The 24,639-nt window shown below is 44.6% G+C and overlaps 1 protein-coding gene and 1 long non-coding RNA gene across 2 annotated transcripts in view; one reads left to right on the forward strand and one right to left on the reverse strand.

The window, feature by feature from the left end:
• LOC142661848 (uncharacterized) overlaps positions 1 to 22,583 on the reverse strand; it is an 80,698-nt gene extending 58,115 nt beyond the window's left edge. Inside the window, exons 1-2 of the long non-coding RNA XR_012850828.1 lie at positions 22,303 to 22,583; positions 20,133 to 20,206 (exon numbers count right to left, since the gene is read on the reverse strand). This is a non-coding gene — a long non-coding RNA (uncharacterized LOC142661848). The remainder of the gene's footprint in view (positions 1 to 20,132; positions 20,207 to 22,302) is intronic.
• Positions 22,328 to 24,639, forward strand: part of GHR (growth hormone receptor) — a 378,351-nt gene continuing 376,039 nt past the window's right edge. Inside the window, exon 1 of the mRNA XM_075839462.1 lies at positions 22,328 to 22,638. The gene's annotated coding sequence lies outside the window, so the exon portion shown is untranslated. The remainder of the gene's footprint in view (positions 22,639 to 24,639) is intronic.

Here is a 24,639-nt window from a genome sequence, read left to right on the forward strand (position 1 = left end):
TGCCACACGCAGCTCCCCTAAATATAACAATGCCATACACTGCACCTCTAATTCTAATAGAACCATACACTGTGTCCCTGATAATAATAGCACCATGCACTGTGTACCACACACACACACACACACACACACACACACAGTGCCTCCTGTATATAGTGCCCCCTGTAGATAGTGACCCACATATAGCCCCCCTGTAGATAGTGCCCCACATATGCCCCCCATACATAGTGCTCCACATTTAGCCCCCACCCCCTGTAGATAGTGCTCCACATATAGCCCCACATACAGCACTTTTGCTCCCTTAGGAACTAACTTGTCTAACAAGATTTGCTTTGGGAACAGTTTGTTGATATCTGGTCTTTGCTCTTAGTAGATCACGCGATGGTCGTCAAAGAGCATAGGTTTGAATGTGGTTCTGATAGTCAAAGTCAAAGTTGCTAAAACGTTTGGCAATTGACTCCAGTGTTTTACTTCCCTGGGACAAATAATTTGCCATAGTTTACATGAAAAGTTACACAGAGGCTTCAGCGACCCACTGAAGCCTGTTGCCTCTATAATAAGGGTCACTGCAGGTTTTTCCCCATGTGTAAATTTCGTCATGAGTAAGCATGTTCCAGGTATTGAAAATAAAATGGCAGATGCCTTGTCTGGTTTGCAGATGATGGCCTTCAGGGAGTTGCATCCGGCAGCCCATATTCCCATATCCCTTGTGGGCGCTGGATGAAGCCAACTTGTGATGTTATTAAGGAGTTCAGTGGTCAAAGCTGCATAGAGGAGCCATTGTGAGGCTTGGGGTTTGTGGTTGGAGATTTAACGTAGGGTCTTCCCGCTAGACAATGCTAGACACCTGGAAATAATTTTGGACTACTTGGTACCCATACATCAGGTAGGTAGTAACACTTCAGTAGTTAACAAGGTTTTGGTTGGTGTAGCTTTCATGTAAAAACTATAGGGTGGTAAAGATGTCACAAAAGAATTTGTCGTACAATAAGCCATTAGAGACTGGAAGAAGAAATGTGTTAGTCAAGATAGGATATGTCCCGTTTCATTTGCTCTGCTATGTAGAATTCTGGCTGTAGTGGCTGATGTTTGTGTAGATCAGTATGAAACTTATTTATCTAGGTCTAGTAAATTGGTAGCTGATGCTTGTTTTCAGTAACTTCGTTATTCCATAAGTCTATTCTTCTCTGAGCATCATATGGGCGTTTTATTTGTTTTCTGTGGCAGATGTCACAGCTCGTGGATTGATGTAACTGAAGGCGATGTGGTTTAGTACCTTACATACCGGCTGCCTGGCAGCGTGTGGTTGGCATATCAGAAAAACTTTAAGGAGGATGTTCGATTTGAATGTTACAGAACCGTTCAGGGCGGTTTGATTATGTATCTTTTTATATGTTTACTTACTTTTGTTACAATTTAATTTAAATAAATACAAGCTGTGGCCACACTTTTCCCATTCACGGTGTCATGTGTTTTTTTTGGTACACAAGGTTTTATACATGGTACTGTATGGAGACTGGAAAGTTGGGAGGTTTCGGAAAGGAAGTCGCTGCAGTCCCTCACTGGGCTTAGGGACTCCTTTGGTTTCTCCATTGTCTGTGGCTGTAGACTGCTCAAACACACAGATACTACGTCATCAGCCAATCACAGGGCACCTTACACAATCATAGAGTCTTTGTGACTGGTTGACTGGGATGATGCAGTGTTTGTGTAATCTATGAGAGACCCGAGTGTATCAGCAAGGAGAGGAGATGAGAAAAGTAGCATACTAGTTTTAGAACCCCTGAGATAAGGGGGGTCCCCTCTGCAGCTTAACAATCTGCACAGTCTATATGCCCAGCCCTGCATTAACTCGTCTATAAAGGAAAACATAAACTGCTGGGACATCCTATTTTTTCCAAAATCTGAGGCATCATAACTGTTACCATTAATATTAGTATATAGAGGATCAAGAAAATCTCCAGTCAGATAAACAGGACAAACAGGTCTGCAGGTCTGCGTGTACGGTAGAGAAGCAAAGCATCATCCTGTTGTGACCTAGAAACAATGTATCATGTTGCATCCATGTGCTCAACAGCGGAGATGCAATGTGGGCCCACCAACTATTACCTATTGCTAATGCAGCAAGCATTAATGCCCACAACCTTTCATACAGGGCCACCACAAGCAATGACAGGTTAGCACAATGCACCAGTGGCTTTGTCCAATATTATGTTAACCCCTTGGAGACGTGGACAATTTTTGTTTTTTCTTTTTTTCCTCTCCGCTTTCTAAAAGCTATAACTTTTTTCCCATTTACATACAATGTACTGGGAACCTGGAAAACATTCTTTGTGGGGTGAAATAGAAAAAGACAGCGATTCAGGTTTAGTATTAGGGTATGTGCACACACACTAATTACGTCCGTAATTGACGGACGTATTTCGCCCGCAAGTCCCGGACCGAACACAGTGCATGGAGCCGGGCTCCTAGCATCATACTTATGTACGATGCTAGGAGTCCCTGCCTCTCTGCAGGACAACTGTCCCGTATTGTAATCATGTTTTCAGTACGGGACAGTAGTTCCACGGAGAGGCAGGGACTCCTAGCGTCATACATAACTATGATGCTAGGAGCCCGGCTCCCTGCACTGTGTTCGGTCCGGGACTTGCGGGCGAAATACGTCCGTCAATTACGGACGTAATTAGTGTGTGTGCACATACCCTTAAGGGCGTTCACTGTGCGGTTAAACCGTCATGTTAAATTTATTTAGCGGGTTGAAATGATTACGGCGATACTAAATTTATATATTTTTTTTTATGTTTTACCACTTTTGCTAAGAAAAAACAATTTGTTAAAAAAATAATTGTTTTGTATCGCCGTATTCTGAGAATCAGAACTATTAATTTGTTATGTTGATTGAGCGGTGTGAGGGCTTATTTTTTGCAGGGCTAGCTGTAGATTTATTGGTACTATTTTGGGGTTTATGCAACTTTTTGATAATTTTTAATCCCAGTTTTTGGTGGCTTTGGTGACCAAAAAACTCTGGCATTTTTATTTTCTTACACCTTTAGAATAGTTCAGACTGTTAAAGATGCGGCAATATTTTAATGTTTATTTTTTTACATTACTTTAGATTAAAAAAAAATAAAAAGCCGGGTTTTTTGAACACTTCATATTTTTTTTTCTTACATTAAGAAAAACTTTAATTTGCTTTTTACTTTTTTTATTAGTCTCCATAGGGTACTTGAATTAGTGATCGTTGGATGGATTGCAAAATTTACTGCAATACTTATGAATGGGCACAGCCTCTGAGTCCGCTCCATACTCCCCCTTGGCGGCTGTCATGTACAGTTAAGTGACATGTTAATATTTTTTTGTTTTGTTTTTACTTTAAAGGTAAACCTTTGAAGTCCAATTTTTTTTTTATAAAACTTTGTATAATATTATTATATGCTACATTTAAATACGTTTTTATTATATTTCTTGTTTTTTAAGATTCAGCTTCTATGTATCCTGCATACATAGAAGCTGTATTTGCCATCTAAGCCGAATCCGTCAGGTGTGCAGCACTGACGTCTCGGCTGAGAGAGGGTCCTGCATGTCTCCGACATGAACCTAGATGTGATCACTCACAGCTGGATCCTGCGAGATGTCAGTCCTGTAGACATGACAGATTCAGTTTTGACAGCAAGATACAGCCTCAATGTATACAAGCTACATTAAAGCTGTATCTCAAAAAGTAAAACATTAAAGAAAAAAACTATTGAAAAATTTAATAGAATCCCATTATACATAGTTATATTAAAACATTTTTTGGACTTCAAAGTTTTACATAGCCTTTAATTATGCTTTATATTTTTACTTTAATTATGCTTTATTACAAATTTACCTACAAAGATGCCTTCTCATTATAATCCAATACAGTTTTAGAACATCTACAAAATGTTAAAGGTGTTATGTGGGGATCGAAAAGTATTAGCAGTGTACTCAATGCAGTATGTGAGTACATTTGCTAATATACATTCCGGTCCCCCGCCGCTCTGATTATGAGATTTTAATTGATTTTTACAACACTGCCGGGGGGACCGGAAGTCAGTGGCACAATCTTCCTTCATGACGACACAACTCACAGTTACTCTATGTAATCGCTGTATCAGTAGTACAGCTGGGCTGGTCACATGACGAAGAGTCGTGTCGTCATCAAGGAAGACTGTGCAACTAGACATCCGGTCCACTGCCAGCGCTATAAAAATTTAGGAAAATCAGTGCGACGGGGGACTGAAATGTATATTAGCGCGTGTACTGACATACTGCAGTAACTACATTGCTAATACTTTTCGGTCCCCACATAACCCCGTCAATATCATAGTTATATACAATAAAAAGTTCTTCAACTTTCTAATATACTTTGGGGGAGTTTATCAACAGATTTACGCCCCCTTAGTGGTTGAAAATTGCATGGTTGTTCTGCACAAAAATGTGTTGCTTTTTACTTTTTTTAAAACTGTGATGGTTAAAATATTAGTGGTCACCCAGCTTTTCAAGAAACAAATATAGCTAAGAAAACACTGTACATAATCTATAGCAGTTTGACATAAGATGACGTCAGTTGTTTATCTTATCGGTAAAATTAGAAACTTTTCAAAATCTGTTTATTTGATCTTCAAAAGTGAATCTGTTCTTTTTATAAGTCATTATATGTTTTTGTGCCGCATAAACTTCCAGATTCCTGAGAATAACTTTAGGGGCCCGTCTGTAAATTTCAATTATTATGTAACAAAGGTCATGAGAATTACTATATTTGCAGTAACCATTTACATTCCACAGTGATATGGCAACCAGACAAAAATCTTAAATCAAAAAGGTTGTTTATGTTACATAACAAGACAGCTCCTTTACATTATACATCATACAGGGTATGCACTGATATCTATAGCATATACTTGTGTGCATGTACGGCTCTGTTCACACCGTGTTTATCGTGTACAGTACGTTCGCTCCCAGAGTATACATCTGACAAAGCAATAAGTTGCAATGGGCCAGACGTAGGCCAAAGAGTGTCCTTTTGGCATATGTTCAGGCTTTTTTTTTTACTGAATTAAAAAGCGTAGTCGACTACTCTCTCAAATATGAGGGCATGGTAGGCAAGAGCTTTGAAATACCACTGTATGGCATACATCATGGCTCTACATTTGTATACCTAGGGAGATTTTTCTGACGTTTTACAATTGGGGAAGTAACAAATAATTGACAAGTAAGGCTAAGTTCATACTACCGTTATGTTCTGTTCCGTCAGAAGAAGAGATGTATTATCACAGGCTCTTTCGCAGCGTATCCGCCTCGTGTGAACTCAGCCTAAGGCCGGATTCACACAAGCGTGTGCGTTTTGCGCGCGCAAAAGCTCCATCAAAGCTCAGTGTGTCATCAGCATATGATGTGTGGCTGCGTGATTTTCGTGCAGCCGCCATCATTATGACACTCTGTTTTTATGCTTGTAAACAGAAAACCACGTGGTGCTTTTCTGTTTTCAGTCATAGTTTTTACTGCTGTTGCGCGAATCACGCTCGTCCCACGGAAGTGCTTCCGTGTACTGCGCGTGATTTTCACACACCCATTGACTTCAATCGGTGCGTGATGCGCGAAAAATGCACAAATATAGGACATGTTGTGAGTTTTTCGCAGCGGACACACGCTGCGTGAAAATCACGGACTGTCTGAACGGCCCCATAGACTAACATAGGTCCGTGCGATGCACATGAAAATCACGCTTGTAGCACGGACGTATTATACGTTCGTCTGAATAAGCCCTAAAAGTGACCTATGGCCGGATTCCCACGGGGCGCAGCGCTATGGAATTTCCGCAATGGAATTCTGTGCGGAATTTCCGCAGCACTTACAGTAGCAGCAAAGTGGATGAGATTTAGAAAATCTCATGCCCACACTGTGGGGAAAAAACGCAGCGTAAACGTTAATAAATTGACCTGTGGTGCGGAATTTAAATCCGCAGCATGTCAATTTATGCTGCGTTTTTGTTGATTTTCCGTTGTGGGTTTTCCTCGTTGGAGTCAATGGGGATGCAAAACCCGCAACAAAAAGCCAAGTGTTGCGACTTTTGAGGCGTAATCACAGCGTTTAGGCCGCAATAATCGCAACTATGGAAAAACAAAAAAATTCATAAAATCAATCCTTCTTCCTGCAGTCTGGCCTCCTAGGATGACATTGCAACCCATGTGACCGCTGCAGCTAATCACAGGCTGCAGCTTCACATGGCCTGCAACGTCATCATAGGAAGCCGGACTACGCGCAGAGAAGACGGAGAGGGTAAGTATGAGCGCTTTCTTCCGCAGCGGAAATTCAGTTTGAAAAACCGCACCACAATGTGGTGCGATTTTTTGGAATGGAATGTACGGTGGGTTCCAGGTAGGACACACTGCCTGATTTTTATGCAGCGTATCCGGCATGTGAGAACCCGGCCTAAGGTTATGTTCACACGAGGCAGATTTGTTGCAGCCGGTTTTTTCAATACGTAGCATGTTCCAACAGATCCGTATTGGTACCTTTTTGTGCCTATGAGTTTGCATAGCTCACATGTGTGTATTTGTTCAGTTTTTTATATCCATATCTCATATAAAAAAAAAACAGTTTAAAAAAAAGTAAATCCTTTAGCAAAAAACTGCACAAATACAAACGAAAAAAAAGACAACTCATAACAAAATACTGAACAAAAACAAATACAATACGGAAACAAAAACGAAATAAATTGTGGTGGATGACTTTTCAATTGACAGGTAGCAGAATTACATGATGATTTTTTTTCCAGTTGTGTAACTCTACTACCTGTCAATGGAAAAATCATCCACCAGAGCCCCCCTGTAGATTGCTCCACACACAGCCCCCCTGTAGATTGCTCCACACACAGCCCCCCTGTAGATAGCTCCACACACAGCCTCTCTGTAGATAGCTCCACACACAGACATCCTGTAAATAGCTCCACACACAGCCCCCCTGTAGATAGTGCCAGACACAGCCCGCCTGTAGATAGCACCAGACACAGACCCCTGTAAATAGCGCCAGACACAGTCCCCCTGTAGATAGCGCCACACACAGCCCCCCTGTAAATAGATCCACACACAGCCCCCTGTAGATAGCTACACACACAGCCCCCCTGTAGATAGCGTCAGATACAGCCCCCTGTAGATAGCGTCAGACACAGCCCCCTGTAGATAGCGCCACACACAGCCCCCTGTAGATAGCGCCAGACACAGCCCCCCTGTACATAGCACCAGATACAGCCCCCCTGTACATAGCGTCAGATACAGCCCCCTGTAGATAGCTCCACACACAGCCCCCTGTACATAGCGCCACACACAGCACCCCTGTAGATAGCGCCACACACAGCACCCCTGTAGATAGCGCCACACACAGCACCCCTGTAGATAGCTCCACACACAGTCCCCCTGTAGGTGCCACATTGCCGCCAGAGCGGAGAGCGGTAGAGGTAGGCTTTATTCACACGACAGGGTCCGAGTGTCAGCCGATAAAAAAGGCCATTTTGGCCCGTTTTTCTCAGCCGTTTTGCATCAGTTCCGATTCTGTTCCGGGCCGTATTGCCGTTTTTAATGGACGATTTTGACCCATTTTGCATCCGTTTTTTTCCCTGTCCGTTTTAAAATTGGATGAATTTCATTTAAATTTGTTGCCACACACAGCCCTCTGTAGATAATGCCACAGCCCCCCTGGTAGGTAATGCCACCCAGCCCCCTGCAGGTAATGCCACCCAGCCCCCTGCAGGTAATGCCACACAGCCCCTTGTAGGTTGCACCCATCCCCCCCCCCCCCTTCCAGGAGAAGTCACTGACTTCAATGTCCATTTACACTGCGTTCCAAATTATTATGCAAATGTTATTTTTCGCTGATTTTCCTAAATAGTCGATGCAAATGACAGTCAGTATAATCTTCAAGCCATCAACCGTTTGAGTATAATGCGAATTTTATTAAACAAATCTCCTAATGATAACAGATTTTTTTTTAGAAGTAAAAAACTCAAAATGCACTGTTTCACATTATTATGCACAACAGAGATCAACACATTTTAAAGGTTGTAAAGAGAACTAAAATGGTAATTTGTTGAATTTGCAGCATCGGGAGGTCATATTTACAGAAATCAAAAGCTCTTTCAATCAAAAAAAAAACTTAACAGGCCAAGTTATATGTTAACATAGGACCCCTTCTTTGATATCACCTTCACAATTCTTGCATCCATTGAATTTGTGAGTATTTGGACGTCGCAGCCTTGTTGGGACATGGTGGCCATTCACCAACCATCCACTACTCCATCCATCTGGACCATCCAGGGTTGCACGGCACTCATCAGTAAACAACACGGTTTGAAAATTAGTCTTCATGTATTTCTGAGTCCACTGCAACCGTTTCTGCTTGTGAGCATTGTTTAGGGGTGGCCGAATAATAGCTTTATGCACACTTGCAAACCTCTGGAGGATCCTACACCTTGAGGTTCGCGGGACTCCAGAGGCACCAGCGGCTTCAAATACCTGTTTGCTGCTTTGCAATGGCATTTTAGCAGCTGCTCTCCTAATCCTATTCATTTGTCTGGCAGAAACCTTCCTCATTATGCCTTTATCTGAACGAACCCGTCTCTGCTCTGAATCAGCCACAAATCTTTTCACAGTACGATGATCACGCCTAAGTTTTCTTGAAATATCCAATGTTTTCATACCTTGTCCAAGGTATTGCACTATTTCACGCTTTTCGGCAGCAGAGAGATTCTTTTTCTTTCCCATATTGCTTGAAACCTGTGGCCTGCTTAATAATGTGGAATGTCCTTCTTAAGTAGTTTTCCTTTGATTGGGCACACCTGGCAAACTAATTATCACAGGTGTCTGAGATTGATTACAATGATCCAAGGAGCCCTAAGACACAATACCATCCATGAGTTTCATTGAAAAACTAATAATTAAATGTTCATGACACTTAAATCCAATGTGCATAATAATTTGGAACACGGTGTATAGACAGTGTAGTCATTGACTTCTCCTGGATAGGAATCCCCGGCCAGAGGGTCGGGGATTCCGCTTCAGAAGTGAGTGACGTCACTGTGTCCATATATGGACAGTGTGGTCACTCACATCTTCTGTAGCGGAATCCCCAGCCACAGGGTCGGGGATTCCGCTTCAGAAGTGAGTAACGTTGCTGTGTCCATATATGGACAGTGTAGTCACTCACTTCTCCTGTAGCGGAATCCCCAATCCCCGGCCGGGGATTGGGGATTCCAACTCCTACAGGGAGCAAAAAAAGACCCTCCTCCTCCTCACATGAACTCTGCACTGTGAGGAGGAGGAGGAGAGAGCGCGAGCGACGGAAGACACGTCACTCGGGACACATCCGGTGATGGCCGTGTATTACCCGGCCCCATAGACTTCTATAGGAGCCCGGCGGCCGGGTAAACGACCGAAAATAGGGCATGTCCCATTTTTTGACGCCCAGGTTTCCCATGCCGTCAAAAAATCGGTCGTGTGACTAGCCCCATCACTCGCCGTCAGAAGAAGGCAGGAGTCTTGCAGCGGCGTTCTCACTGGTGTCAATGCCGGCCTGGGAGTGAACCAGTCCAGTCACCTGACCGGTGAGGTCAGTTGACAGGTCAGGTGACAGGACTGGTCCACTCACGGGCCGGCATCGATCCCAGTGAGAACACCGCCGCAAGACTCCTGCTTTCTTCTGATCGCTGCTGCAGTCAGCAGCGATCAGCTGTTCTGATGCAGCGCCCAGCGGGACATTTACAGGCAGCCTGGGACGGCGGGACAGCGGTGAGAAACCGGGACTGTCCCGCCGGATCCGGGACGGTTGGGAGGTATGCTGTATGATCTGAAGCGAGATAATGGTGTTAGGGATCTGCCAGGTACTTCATCTAGCTATACTCCTGGGATTAATCAATCCACACCTGAGGCCAGACCTGTTCGACTGACACCATCTCCCACCAACCAGGGTGGCAGGCTCAGGAGTGGGAGAGCCTATCGCGGCCTGGTCTCTCGGAGTTAGCTCCGCCCCCTGCCCTTTATTACCTGCCCTGTGCTCTCCCTCAGTGCTTGTAATTCTTTTGGATTCCTGCCCCCACTGCTGCTTGCTCCAGCCTGCTTCTGCCGTGCTTCTGCCTTGCTGCAGTTCTGCTTGACCTGCTTGCTTGCCCTGGCTTGCTTCTGTCTCCGTGCTCGCTCGGGTGTACTCACTTCGTCCTGGTCCTGACTGTTCGTTCGCCGTCCCGTTTCCTCGTGGCGTTCCGTGGCTACTGCCCCTTCCCTTGCGTGTTCCCTGTTTGTCTTCCTGTGCACTTAGCCAGCGTAGGGACCGCCGCCCAGTTGTACCTCGTCGCCTAGGGCGGGTCGTTGCAAGTAGGCAGGGACAGGGCGGTGGGTAGATTAGGGCTCACTTTCCCTTCACCTCCTTCCTGCCATTACATAATTACAAGCCCTTACCTAGTCTACCATTTCTCCTACGCTGACGCTATCATGGACCCCCTTGAGACCCTGACCCAGCAGATGCAGGGCCTCTCCCTGCAGGTCCAGGCCCTGGCCCAAAGGGTCAATCAGGGTGACGCTGCTTTAGTAGTACCCCTCACCTCACCTCTAGAACCCGACCTCAAGTTACCTGACCGGTTTTCAGGGGACCGTAAGACGTTTCTCTCCTTCCGGGAGAGTTGCAGACTGTATTTCCTCCTAAAGCCCCACTCCTCAGGTTCCGAGAACCAGCGGGTGGGTATCATCATATCCCGACTCCAGGAAGGGCCCCAAGAGTGGGCCTTCTCCTTGGCTCCTGACGCCCCTGAACTTTCCTCTGTTGATCGTTTTTTCTCTGCCCTCGGACTCATTTACGACGAGACTGACAGGACTGCTTTAGCCGAGAGTCAGCTGGTGACCTTACGTCAGGGTAGGAGACCGGTTGAGGAATACTGTTCTGATTTTAGGAAGTGGTGCGTAGCTTCTCAGTGGAACGATCCGGCCCTAAGGTGCCAGTTTAGGTTAGGATTATCTGACGCCCTGAAGGATCTGCTGGTTAGCTACCCCTCGCCTGACTCCCTTGACCAGGTTATGGCCCTAGCAGTACGACTTGACCGACGTCTCAGGGAACGTCAGCTAGAACGCTTCAGTGTGCTCCCCTCTGACTTTTCTGCGATTCCCCCCGAGGTCCCGTCTCCTCGCCCCTCCACGGAGGACTCGGAGGTACCTATGCAACTCGGGGCCTCCATGTCCCCTCGACAACGTAGGGAGTTTCGCAGAATGAATGGTCTCTGCTTCTACTGTGGGGACGACAAGCATCTACTGAACACCTGTCCCAGGCGCAAGAATAAGAAGCCGGAAAACTTCCGCGCCTAAGTGATCATCGGGGAGGTCACTTGGGCGCACAGGTATTTCCCGTTAATGTGAAACGCAATAAAATTTTGCTTCCCTTTCAGGTCTCGTTTGCTGGCCGGTCTGCCACGGGCAGTCCTTTCGTGGATTCTGGCTCATCTGCTAATATCATGTCTGTGGAATTTGCTATGTCTCTAAAGATGCCTTGTATTGATTTACCTTATCCTATCCCTGTAGTAGGAATCGACTCAACCCCCCTTGCTAATGGTTATTTTACTCAGCATACTCCTGTTTTTGAACTCCTGGTTGGCTCCATGCATTTGGAGCAGTGCTCTGTACTGGTGATGCAGGGATTATCGTCTGATCTGGTTTTAGGCCTTCCCTGGTTGCAGTTGCATAATCCCACATTTGATTGGAATACTGGGGATCTCACCAAATGGGGTAATGAATGTCTTATGTCATGTCTTTCTGTTAACTCTATTTCTCCCCGGGAGGAGGTAAACACACTTCCTGAGTTTGTTCAGGACTTCGCCGATGTGTTTTCTAAGGAGGCCTCCGAGGTGTTGCCCCCCCATAGAGATTACGATTGCGCCATCGATTTGGTGCCTGGTGCCAAGCTTCCTAAGGGTAGGATATTTAATCTTTCATGTCCTGAACGTGAAGCGATGAGGGTGTATATCCAAGAATGCCTGGCCAAGGGTTTCATTCGCCCCTCGACTTCTCCTGTAGGTGCTGGCTTCTTCTTCGTGGGGAAGAAGGATGGTGGTCTTAGGCCGTGCATTGATTATCGTAACCTGAATAAGGTCACCGTAAGGAACCAGTACCCACTTCCTTTGATTCCGGATCTTTTTAATCAGGTTCAGGGAGCCCAATGGTTTTCTAAGTTCGATCTACGGGGGGCATATAACCTTATCCGCATCAAAGAGGGGGATGAGTGGAAAACTGCGTTCAACACACCCGAGGGTCATTTCGAATACCTGGTCATGCCCTTTGGGTTGTGTAATGCCCCTGCTGTCTTCCAGAATTTTATTAATGAAATCCTGAGAGAGTACCTGGGTAATTTTCTTGTTGTGTACCTTGATGACATACTGGTGTTTTCCAAGGACTGGTCCTCCCACGTGGAGCATGTCAGGAAGGTGCTCCAGGTCCTTCGGGAGAATAATCTGTTTGCTAAGACTGAAAAATGTGTCTTTGGGGTACAGGAGATACCATTTTTAGGGCAAATCCTCACTCCTCATGAATTCCGCATGGACCCTGCCAAGGTTCAAGCTGTGGCGGAATGGGTCCAACCTGCCTCCCTTAAGGCGTTACAGTGTTTTTTAGGGTTCGCCAACTATTACAGGAGATTTATTGCCAACTTCTCGGTCGTCGCTAAGCCTCTTACGGACCTTACCCGCAAGGGTGCCGATGTCCTCCATTGGCCCCCTGAGGCCGTCCAGGCCTTTGAGACTCTCAAGAAGTGCTTTATCTCGGCCCCCGTGCTGATTCAGCCCAACCAAGAGGAGCAATTTATTGTGGAGGTTGACGCTTCCGAGGTGGGAGTGGGGGCCGTCTTGTCCCAGGGTACCAGCTCCCTCACCCATCTCCGCCCCTGTGCTTACTTCTCTAGGAAGTTTTCGCCCACGGAGAGTAACTATGATATTGGCAACCGCGAACTTCTAGCCATTAAATGGGCTTTTGAGGAGTGGCGGCACTTCCTGGAGGGGGCCAGACACCAGGTAACGGTCCTTACGGATCACAAGAATCTGGTTTTCCTAGAATCGGCCCGGAGGCTTAATCCTAGACAAGCTCGGTGGGCACTATTCTTTACCAGATTTAATTTCTTGGTTACCTATAGGGCTGGGTCCAAAAATATTAAGGCTGATGCTCTGTCACGTAGTTTCATGGCCAATCCTCCTTCCGAGAAGGATCCCGCTTGTATTTTACCCCCTGGTATAATCGTCTCTGCCACGGATTCTGATTTAGCTTCTGATATCGCGGCTGATCAGGGTGCAGCTCCCGGGAACGTCCCTGGGGACAAACTGTTTGTTCCCCTGCAATACCGGCTGAGGGTACTCAGGGAAAACCATGACTCCGTTCTATCTGGTCATCCTGGCATCTTGGGCACCAAACACCTCATTACCAGAAACTATTGGTGGCCTGGGTTGCCTAAAGATGTTAGGGCTTACGTCGCCGCTTGTGAGGTTTGCGCTAGGTCCAAAACCCCTAGGTCCCGACCTGCGGGCCTACTACGTTCCTTGCCCATTCCCCAGAGACCTTGGACCCATATCTCCATGGATTTTATCACCGATTTGCCTCCATCTCAGGGCAAGTCGGTGGTGTGGGTGGTAGTCGACCGCTTCAGCAAGATGTGCCACTTTGTGCCCCTTAAGAAGCTACCTAACGCCAAGACGTCAGCTTCTTTGTTTGTGAAACACATCCTGCGTCTCCATGGGGCCCCAGTCAATATCGTTTCTGACAGAGGGGTACAATTTGTTTCCTTATTTTGGAGAGCTTTTTGTAAAAAGTTGGAGATTGATCTGTCCTTCTCCTCCGCCTTCCATCCCGAAACTAATGGCCAAACGGAAAGGACCAACCAATCCCTGGAACAATATTTAAGGTGTTTCATCTCTGACTGTCAATTCGATTGGGTCTCATTCCTTCCCCTTGCTGAATTTTCCCTGAATAACCGGGTCAGTAACTCGTCAGGGGTCTCCCCGTTTTTCTGTAATTTCGGGTTTAACCCAAGGTTCTCCTCCGTCTCCCCTGGTTGTTCCAATAATCCTGAGGTAGAGGAGGTTCATCGGGAACTGTGCACTGTCTGGGCCCAGGTTCAGAAGAACCTAGAGGCGTCCCAGAGCGCACAAAAGATTCAGGCGGATAGTAGACGTTCTGCTAACCCCCGGTTTGTCGTCGGGGATTTGGTCTGGTTGTCGTCCAGGAACTTGCGCCTTAAGGTCCCGTCCAGGAAGTTTGCTCCCCGATTTATTGGACCTTATAAGATCATTGAAGTCCTCAACCCTGTATCCTTCCGTCTGGAGCTCCCCCCATCCTTTCGCATACATGACGTCTTCCATGCCTCCCTCCTTAAACGCTGCTCCCCGTCCTGGTCCCCCTCGAGGATACCTCCTGTTCCCGTTCTCACCCCTGAGGGGGTGGAATTCGAGGTGGCCAAGATTATGGACAGTAGGATGGTCCAGGGCTCCCTCCAGTACCTGGTCCATTGGAGAGGATACGGGCCGGAGGAGAGGACTTGGGTACCTGCCCGTGATGTTCACGCTGGGGTATTGATCAGGAGGTTCCACCTCCTCTTCCCCACTAAACCGGGTCCCCTTAGTAAGGGTCCGGTGGCCCCTCATAAAAGGGGGAGTACTGTTAGGGATCTGCCAGGTACTTCATCTAGCTATACTCCTGGGATTAATCAATCCACACCTGAGGCCAGACCTGTTCGACTGACACCATCTCCCACCAACCAGGGTGGCAGGCTCAGGAGTGGGAGAGCCTATCGCAGCCTGGTCTCTCGGAGTTAGCTCCGCCCCCTGCCCTTTATTACCTGCCCTGTGCTCTCCCTCAGTGCTTGTAATTCTTTTGGATTCCTGGCCCCACTGCTGCTTGCTCCAGCCTGCTTCTGCCGTGCTTCTGCCTTGCTGCAGTTCTGCTTGACCTGCTTGCTTGCCCTGGCTTGCTTCTGTCTCCGTGCTCGCTCGGGTGTACTCACTTCGTCCTGGTCCTGACTGTTCGTTCGCCGTCCCGTTTCCTCGTGGCGTTCCGTGGCTACTGCCCCTTCCCTTGCGTGTTCCCTGTTTGTCTTCCTGTGCACTTAGCCAGCGTAGGGACCGCCGCCCAGTTGTACCTCGTCGCCTAGGGCGGGTCGTTGCAAGTAGGCAGGGACAGGGCGGTGGGTAGATTAGGGCTCACTTTCCCTTCACCTCCTTCCTGCCATTACAAATGGGTGGTATGATTTTTTATTTTTTTTGTGAAGCTGCTAGTGATGTAGAACAGCCTGGGGGGTGGGGGACATTTCAATTTTCACCTCAGCCTGCAAAAAAGCTGGAATCGGCCCTGCTTATAGGTACAATTGTATGGTCGTGTTTCTCTGTATAGGTTTTGATATTCTGCATATGGTGTTTTTTCAGGCATTTTTTTCCCATAGGCTTCTCTTTGGAACGTTAAAAACGGCAGAAAAAAAGCTCGTACAATATGACACCAAATTACATACGCTATACTCAAGAGATTGAAAGCATCTCCTATTTGCACGAATACACCCACACGCTAGTTACTGTAAACTTAAGGTCGGCACTTTTTATACCTGAACCAAATGAAATACGCGTTTTTAGAAGAATTCTTTGATGCAGTTTAAATTGCCTAAGGCCTTCTTTACACACAAAATTTTAGTTAAGCATTTTAAAGGGAACCGGTCACCAGCATTTCACCTATTGAACTCTACTCTACAGTTCATTGCCATTATCCCCTCTCCTAAACTCCTCCTCCAACGATAAATAACGGTCTGCAAACATTTTGCGCCTTTTTTGGTAATAATGCTGCAGTCTCGTTCGTTCCTCTTCTTAAGCCCGCCCACCACCGAAAACAGGCCCGTCTTGAATGCTGAAATCTCGTCTGAGATAGCGCGCATGCGCTCGTCATGTCAGGTTCGATATCATTCCCTGCTTCGTCCGGGCTTCAAATCTAGTTACTGCGCATGCGCTGCTATGGTGTCTCATTGTACACACACACCAGAACAGGACATCGATGCGCAAGTGCAGGATTTCGTGTGTGCTGGGAGGATGTGAGGAGCTGTCAATCAAAAAGGAGGCGGAGTTAACTCGGAAAGGATTGAGGAAAGAAAATATTACTTTTTTCTAACGAAGATATGACTCTTATGCTCATTAGCATACAGTGCAGGAACGCTAAAAAACTGAACACTAAAAGGTACAGAGCCTACTTAGAAGATAATTCTAGGTTATATTAAAATGATTTTTCACCCACTTCCACCAGGTATTGCTGGTTTAATAGGTGAAATGCTGTTGACAGGTTCCCTTTAAGATGCACTTAAAGACCGCCGTGGGTTTCAAGCATTTTTATTTATTTTTCTAAATCAAAGATTTTTATTGAAAAAAGATTCACAATAAAAGGAGAGAACTGTACAAAGCAAATGTGACAATAAATCATAAAACAAGAATAAACAATGTATGTACTTACAATCGAGATATGTAAAAACATTGACCTAGAAAAGGTCAGGTTTAAGTCTTTTCCCCATTTAATGGGGCATTTTTAATTAAACTATGCTTGTCTCCCAAAATATTGTAATTGGAAGAGATACCTTTACGTTTCCGAGACGGAGACGTAAAGTGGCGCAAAACCTCTTTAGCAATATAATTGGAAGAAGGAATTGTGCATTGGAGGAAATCTCTAATCTGTAAAAATGTATAGAATTCTTTATGTAGAAGTTGGAAATGGTTTGTGAGGTGCTGGAAATGAAGAGCATCATGTCGATCAAATACAGATGTAGCCACCTTTATCTTGACTCTTAATACACAGTGGTAATAAACTTTAACTTGAGTTTTTTCAATGACTTTTCAATGGCTTTTATTGTGTGATATCAAGCTGCAGCAATTTATCAGAGTCCATATAAAGATGGCTACATCCGTAAGTCTTTAATCGAAAGTAATCCTATAGATCGCCAAAGTGAGAGGTATAAAGAGGGAATGTGATCCTCCAGGAATGAAAGAGGAATTTGTTCAGATGTGACATGGCATGTCTGTGACGTTGTGGACGTGAAATGGAGCCATACACTACAAGATGCATTAATTGAGTATAGGTACGTAGGGAAGTTTTTAAGATGCCAGAGAATATTAACAAGGTTGGTTTGTAGCGATTTAGTCCCACACATATGTAGCTCAATGTAGACACTGTTTGTCCCCAGTATTCCGCCACCGTTTCTTTTGGTGGCATTTTTTATTTAGTGACATTTTGTCAATTTTTCCTGGCGTTTTTGAAGTCCAAAAGAAAGACTTTGGAAAAAATGCCAGAAAAATTCCATATCCAGAGAATGCTGCAAGTTAAAAAAAGAAACAAAAACATCTAACCTAAAAAAAATACCACAAAACAAAACGCTGTGTGTGTAGGCTCTCTCATATTTTACTGAAGACTGAAGAAAAAAAGTACATGTTGTGTGTGACTCCAGCCTACGGGTACCTACACACTTGCCAGATTTGTTGCGTAAAATGTGCAGATCTACATTGAGAAAGGTAAAATCCGAGGTGAAAATCCAGAACAGAATGAGCATTCTGCAAATTTGAACATTTCTGGAGGCATGCGGATGAGAGTTTTTAAGCCTTCTGCGGCATATTTTCCACCCGGAAATATGGACGGAAAGACGGGAAAAATTCTGCAACGTGTGTTCAGGCCTTTATACATCTCCTTACTTTTTTGATCCATGCCTTGCTTTGGCTAAAAAAAAACAGCCCTAGGACATGAAATGCCATGAAAAAACTGCACTGCAAGCTGCAACACAAGTCACACAGGCAGCTTTAGGCTACATTCCCCTGAGCGTGACAGATTTACGCGTGTAAAATACGCACGTAAATCTGGTCCATGTGCGTTGCATTATTGCATCTGTGCTTCGCGTGTGGCATGTGTTTTTCACACACTCGCAAAGCACGTCTTTTTTTTTTTCAATGGAATTGATGCGCAAATCACGCACAGCAGTGCATCCATGTGCTGTGTGGTTTTCACGCACCCAATGACTTCAATAGGCGCCTAGCTGCGTAAAAAACGCACCAATATAGGACATGCAGTGAGTTTCACGCGGCGAAAAACACGCTGCGTGAAAACTCCTGTATGTGTGAATGGCCCCATTGAAATCAATTGGTCAGTGTGCTGTGCGTGATTTTCACTCACAGCACACGGATGAGTTTTACGCTCGTCTGAACCTAATTCCAACGAACGTGTAACACGTCCATGTGATGGCCCTTGAAACAACGACCGTCACACGGACCTATTTAATTCATTCACATGGCCGTTGTTTCAACGGAGCGTGTGAAGGGTCCGTGAGAAAATAGGACATGTCCTATTTTTTTGCGCTTCACGCTTCCCTCCATAAAATACATACAGCTTACAGCACGGATGCACCTCGGACGTAAAAACTGTCATTTTTCACGTCCGAGGTTCGCAACGTTCATGTGAATCCGGCCTTAGGTGCAGACACACCTAGAGTATGCCGCATTCCAGAAAAGAAGATACCGGAGACAAAAAAAAACAAAAACACTGTGACCTCTGCTATTTAGAAACCAAAACATTGCAGAAAAATGCCACGAAACACAGGCCTAAGCTCCTCCGTATGTGAATTCAGGTCGTTTTTCTTTTTCTTTTATGCGCTGCCATTTCATAGTTAGTTTTTTTCCCACTGCTTTCAATGAAAAATGTTACACGGAAATAATAACAATAATAGTAATAATAATGCTATAAAAAAATCATGACGAATACTAATAATACGTTATACGAAATTGGACTAAATCGGAGCAGGAGGGCACCCGTCCATGGTCCATGTTCTAAGAATCAGGTCTTGTAAGACTAAATTCTTAGGTGAATTTTAAATATTTGGTCATTGTTTATTTCGACATATTTTCTTATTGTTGAAATCACAAATTATTTCTTATTTTTTGGGGGGGAATAAAATTGAAAGTAAGTCTTTCTTTATTTAAAAAAAAAGTAATTTTCACTTTTTTAAAAACCTTATCACTAGTGCTTAAAGAGGCTCTGTCACCAGATTTTGCAACCCTTATCTCCTATTGCAGCAGATAGGCGCTGCAATGTAGATTACAGTAACGTTTTTATTTTAAAAAAACGAGCATTTTTGGCCAAGTTATGACCATTTTTGTATTTATGCAAATGAGGCTTGCAAAAGTACAACTGGGCGTGTTGAAAAGTAAAAGTACAACTGGGCGTGTATTATGTGCGTACATCGGGGCGTGTTTACTACTTTTACTAGCTGGGCGTTCTGATGAGAAGTATCATCCACTTCTCTTCACAACGCCCAGCTTCTGGCAGTGCAGATCTGTGACGTCACTTCCCTAGGTCCTGCATCGTGTCGGACGAGCGAGGACACATCGGTACCAGAGGCTACAGTTGATTCTGCAGCAGCATCAGCGTTTGCAGGTAAGTAGCTACATCGACTTACCTGCAAACGCCGATGCTGCTGCAGAATCATCTGTAGCCTCTGGTGCCGATGTGTCCTCGCTCGTCCGACACGATGCAGGACCTGGGGAAGTGACGTCACAGCGTGATCTCTCGAGAACACGGCTGTGTCTGCACTGCCAGAAGCTGGGCGTTCTGAAGAGAAGTGGATGATACTTCTCATCAGAAAGCCCAGCTAGTAAAAGAAGTAAACACGCCCCGATGTACACACATAATACACGCCCAGTTGGACTTTTGCAAGCCTAATTTGCATAAATACAAAAATGGCCATAACTTGGCCAAAAATGCTCGTTTTTTAAAAATAAAAACGTTACTGTAATCTACATTCAGCGCCGATCTGCTGCAATAGCAGATAGGGGTTGCAAAATCTGGTGACAGAGCCTCTTTAAGTTTCCCCATATGTGAATAAGTCTGGGGTAGCTATAGGGGGTGCAGAGGTAGCAGTCACTACCAGGCCCTTCTGCCTAAGAGGGCCCAAAAGCCCCATTGCTACATAAGAAGACACCAGTATTATATATGGCACATGGTAGGTGAGGGTACAGATTTTGCATTGGGGAACAATAACAACAAGTTAAAAATAATCCTTTTCTTGCAAACTTTGGGTAGACTTACATTTTTTTACGTTGACTAATACTGAACTCATGTCTCAAAGATGACAAGTAATTCAAAAAAAGTTTTCTGAAGATCTAAAAAAAGAGAAAAGGAAATCCATTAAAACTTTTTCTGAAATGTCCATTTTGTGTTTATTTGAAGGACACATAAATATTCCATTGTCTTAAAATGTGAGGAGATCTTGTAAAGTCTGGCTTACCATTAAGCAAGGTCAGGCCCTTACTCTTTGCTATACTAAAATGTCCCCTTGATCTGTGCACCCCTGGTGGCTGTTTTCTTTGGATTCACTTTGACATGTCAGCAGTTTATCTTCAGATTCGGAGAATAAGTGATGTTTATAGAGGCCGTATGGTTTCATGTTTCTGTCAAGTTTGAACCTGATTTTTCACTACTCTCAGCTATATTTAAATGTTAAAAAGCATATTCTCCAAAAATCATAAATCAAGTTGTTCTCAAGTATATCTGTGACCTAGAATGTTGGATGACAAACAATATGGCTGCCTTTACAGCACCCTCAGATGTAACCCAGCTTTCCTAGGGTCGGCATCTGCCTAGTTATGCAGGAGTACATCTTCAGCTCCTGTAAAGGTTTTTTTTGGAACTTGGATATTGATGGCCTATGCTTAGGTTATGCCATCAATAACAGTTTATTGGGGGTGCGACTTCCACGACCATCTGAGTGAAGGGGCTGCGATGCTCCAGTCAATGCTGCGTCCACTTCATTATTTACCAGGCACAGCACCATACATTTTGTAGCGGCTGTGACTGGTACTGCAGCTCAAGTGAATGGGACTGAGCTGCAATACCAGGCACAGACATTACCAAATGTACGCCGCTTTGCCTCAAAGGGTATGTTCACACGGCATATTTACGGATGTAATTCGGCCATTTTCCGCCTCGATTTACGTCCGAAAATGCGGCTCGATAGCGTCGGCAAACATCTGCCCATTCATTTGAATGGGTCTTACGATGTTCCGTTCCGACGGTCATTTTTTTTACGCCCCGCTGTCAAAACGCGGGGCGTAAATAGATGCCCGCGTCAAAGAAGTACCTGTCACTTCTTCAGACGTAAATGGAGCCGTTTTCCATTGACTCCATGGAAAAACAGCTCCATTTACGTCCGTAATTGACGCAGCGAAAAAGCGCCTCAACATGCCATTACGCCTGAAATTACGGAGCTGTTTTCTCCTGAAAACAGCGCCGTAATTTCAGCCGTAACGGACGCTGCCGTGTGAACATACCCAAACAATGAAGGGCGCTGATAGGAAGGGGGGGGTCTATGGGCGCTTCTATGGGCGAAGTCTATGGGTGCTTTTGCAATTGCGGATGGCTACAGATCCGTCGGATCCGTATTTGCGGACAGTAAAACCATTATGGTCGTGTGTATGAGGCCTTATCATGTAAAAACACTGGCACTTGCTACTATAGGTAAAAATATTTGTATTTTTACCTGCTTTCTAGTGTAAATACCAGCTGGGTCAGTGGTCGTCTGGTGGCAACCATAGATACAGGGTTAGGACAAGTACTGAATCTTTGCCCTAGGTGAAGGTAAGCCTCGCTACCCCTTTGGGTCACTCGCCTACCTGCTAAAAAACAACTACAGCCATATTTATATAAAATTGTATAATCCCTTTGAAAGTCCATTGAAGTCATCAGAGACGTCCATGAGCCGTATAAAAACTCCAGCCTGCATTCCAGGCTATTACAAAATCATATCATTCGGAATCCGAAGGAGTGCCATCCGCGGGCCGTCCGCAAATCACGGACCGTGCACACATTGTTTTCAATGAGCCCGGACCTCAAATGCGCCCTGTATAATGACTTGTCCTATCTTTTTCCGGTCCGGGCTCCTGGCCAATGCACGGACCAAGGAAACCACGGTCGTGTGCATGGGCCCATAGAAATGAATGGGTGCGCAATTCACGCACATTTTTGCGGATGAATTGCGAATGCAAAAACACGTTCGTCTGAATGAAGTCATATACAATACATATTGTTTTATCCGTATAATCATTTTAAGAATACAAATTTCTGTAGTTTGTACTTTTCTCTTTGGATATTATAAGTTCTAAGTCATCTTAATGCTCATAAATCCATTGGTAAACGTCAAGAGCTTTATGATGATACAGTCTGTGCGCCTGTCTTCCAGGGTGTAGTACCTAATACTTACCTCTAGAGGGAGCATGGAAGTTCCCAGTAAAGTGACACGCACCAGGCTCCAGCTTCCCCACTAGTACAGGGCAGCAGCCAGCGCTGGCAAGAAGGATCTGAGCCTTGTAGTCTCACCCTGATCCCCAGAGCCCACATGACTACAGTGACCTGGATCTGATCTCTGCCAGTCCCAGCCTGAGAGTCTGCAGTGGAGCCCCAGCTGTAGGGAGACGTCCCACCTGACAGCTGACACCAGGGGGAGAGGAGCTTGTTGATCAGAGCAGATCTTCCCTGCAAATGTACTGGTTTCTATCGCAGCCAATAAGTCAGCTCCAGCAGTCCTGCTGTATACATGGTATGTTGGCTCAAGGGGCATGATGGGGTCGGGGAGTGTTGGCATAGGGGCATGCTGGTAGATTGGCACAGGGACTTGCGCTGATTCTTCTGTGTGTAGTGTTGGCTTTGCTGCTGGTGGGATGTTATGTGGAGTGTGTATATAGGGGGCTGCTCTGCCTTGCTGCATTGTATTATTATATGTTGTCAACTTTGGATCTAGATTCTCGAACCTGCAAAACTTTCCTTATTGGTATCAGGAGACGTATGGATGTGTGCTGGGCATGCAGGCATCAGTGCCCATAGTCTCCAAGTAGTCAGCAAACTTTTCTCCATGTTCTGTTATTTGTTACATTGTATCTCTGGATTGAATGCCATATATTTATCAAGTATCAAATGTATATTTATTTATATATTATGTATATAGCACCAGCATAGTGTACAGCGCAGTATGCAGAATCTATTTACTCACATCCAATTACCATACATATATATTAGGGAAAATTTCATTGGAAGTTACTTGACCTATCAGTATGTTATTAGAATGTGGGAGGAAACCGAAGACCCCAACTAAACCCACGCAAACACGGGGAGAACATAAATCAGGGTTGTTTTTATGCTGCAAATTCTAAAGATATTATTTTATTTGTTGACTATTTTCTGGCCTGTTCATATTTATACGGCTTTTACATATCTTGATTATATTTCTGTTTATTTTTTTTATTTTACTGAACCAGATGTTACTTATATTACTTATATTGCCTTCCAATTGCATTTATTGTCAAATAGTGCAATGTTCGGTGCTGCTATATTCAGTCCAGAAAGAAAGATACAAATATCGATTTTATAATAATATACAAGTGGGTTTTTGTTTTTTTGGGTTGCTTGTTTTTTTTTATCTGTTTCCATCACAAACTTGATAAAGAAAGAAAATAACCATGGAATAAATAGAAAATAAATAGCTTAATGTTGGATGTATATTACGTCTCTTGTAAAATCTGATCAAAATCCATCCACACACAATTGTGAAAAGCCTCTTCTGAATATTGCAGCGTTTACCATTAAGTAAGGTCCCTTTTACACGGGCAAATCTCTTATAATTACATGTCGATCAGCACCCAATTCCTCCATTTACATGGATCAATGTTCGTCCCCATACATTTGCACCCTGTCAGCAGCCCATCCCCTGTTTACACGGGAAGATGTGCTGCTGACAAACAATCATTTTTTGGCCGCATAAATGCGCTATGTGTTTGTGTTTTTAAGCAATTTTCAAATTGACTTTTGTTAAAAAAAAAGTTTTGCTCTTTATGATACAGCTTCTTCAGGTTTCCGTCAGTTTCGCTGATCTGACTGCGCGACTGAGAGCGGGTAGTGCATGTCTCTGACATACAGGATCCAGCTAATAACAATCACAAATTCATAACTTAGATATAATCAATATCAGGTGGATCCTGTGTGTCAGAGACACGCAGTACCCGCTTTCATTCGAGCCATCAGTTTAGCAGAACTGACGGATTCACCAGAGAGAGAACGATGCAGCTTCTATGTACACAAGATACATAGAAGCTGTATCGTAAAAAGTCAAAAACTTCTTTAGTAAAAGTCAATTTAAACATTGCTTAAAAACACAACACACAGATTTAATTAAACAAAAATCATTCCAAAAGTGTACATAGTCAATCACACTAGGCAATCTGTGCACACAACCTGCCGCCATACATATATTTCCCATGCAGTATGTCTGGTACTAAATACGGACCATTCATTTGAATGGAAGATTATCTAATACATGAACTGTCCGGCTCTGCCAGAGCAATAGCTACTCTTTGTTAGCGGCTTATTGCTCTGACTAATAGAGAGGAGTCCCGAGCAGCGTAAGACCTGTATGACATCCTATAATAGGGTTGTTCTTATAAGGAAATTAGGGCGATAACCAAAATGGCAACCAATACAGCTCCCACCGCAGTTATCGGATTGGTAAATTTGTCTAGAAATCCTTTGTCTTCCATACTACTGCGTA

The sequence above is a fragment of the Rhinoderma darwinii genome, chromosome 1 (genome assembly GCF_050947455.1).
Source record: "Rhinoderma darwinii isolate aRhiDar2 chromosome 1, aRhiDar2.hap1, whole genome shotgun sequence".
Lineage (NCBI taxonomy): Eukaryota > Metazoa > Chordata > Amphibia > Anura > Rhinodermatidae > Rhinoderma > Rhinoderma darwinii.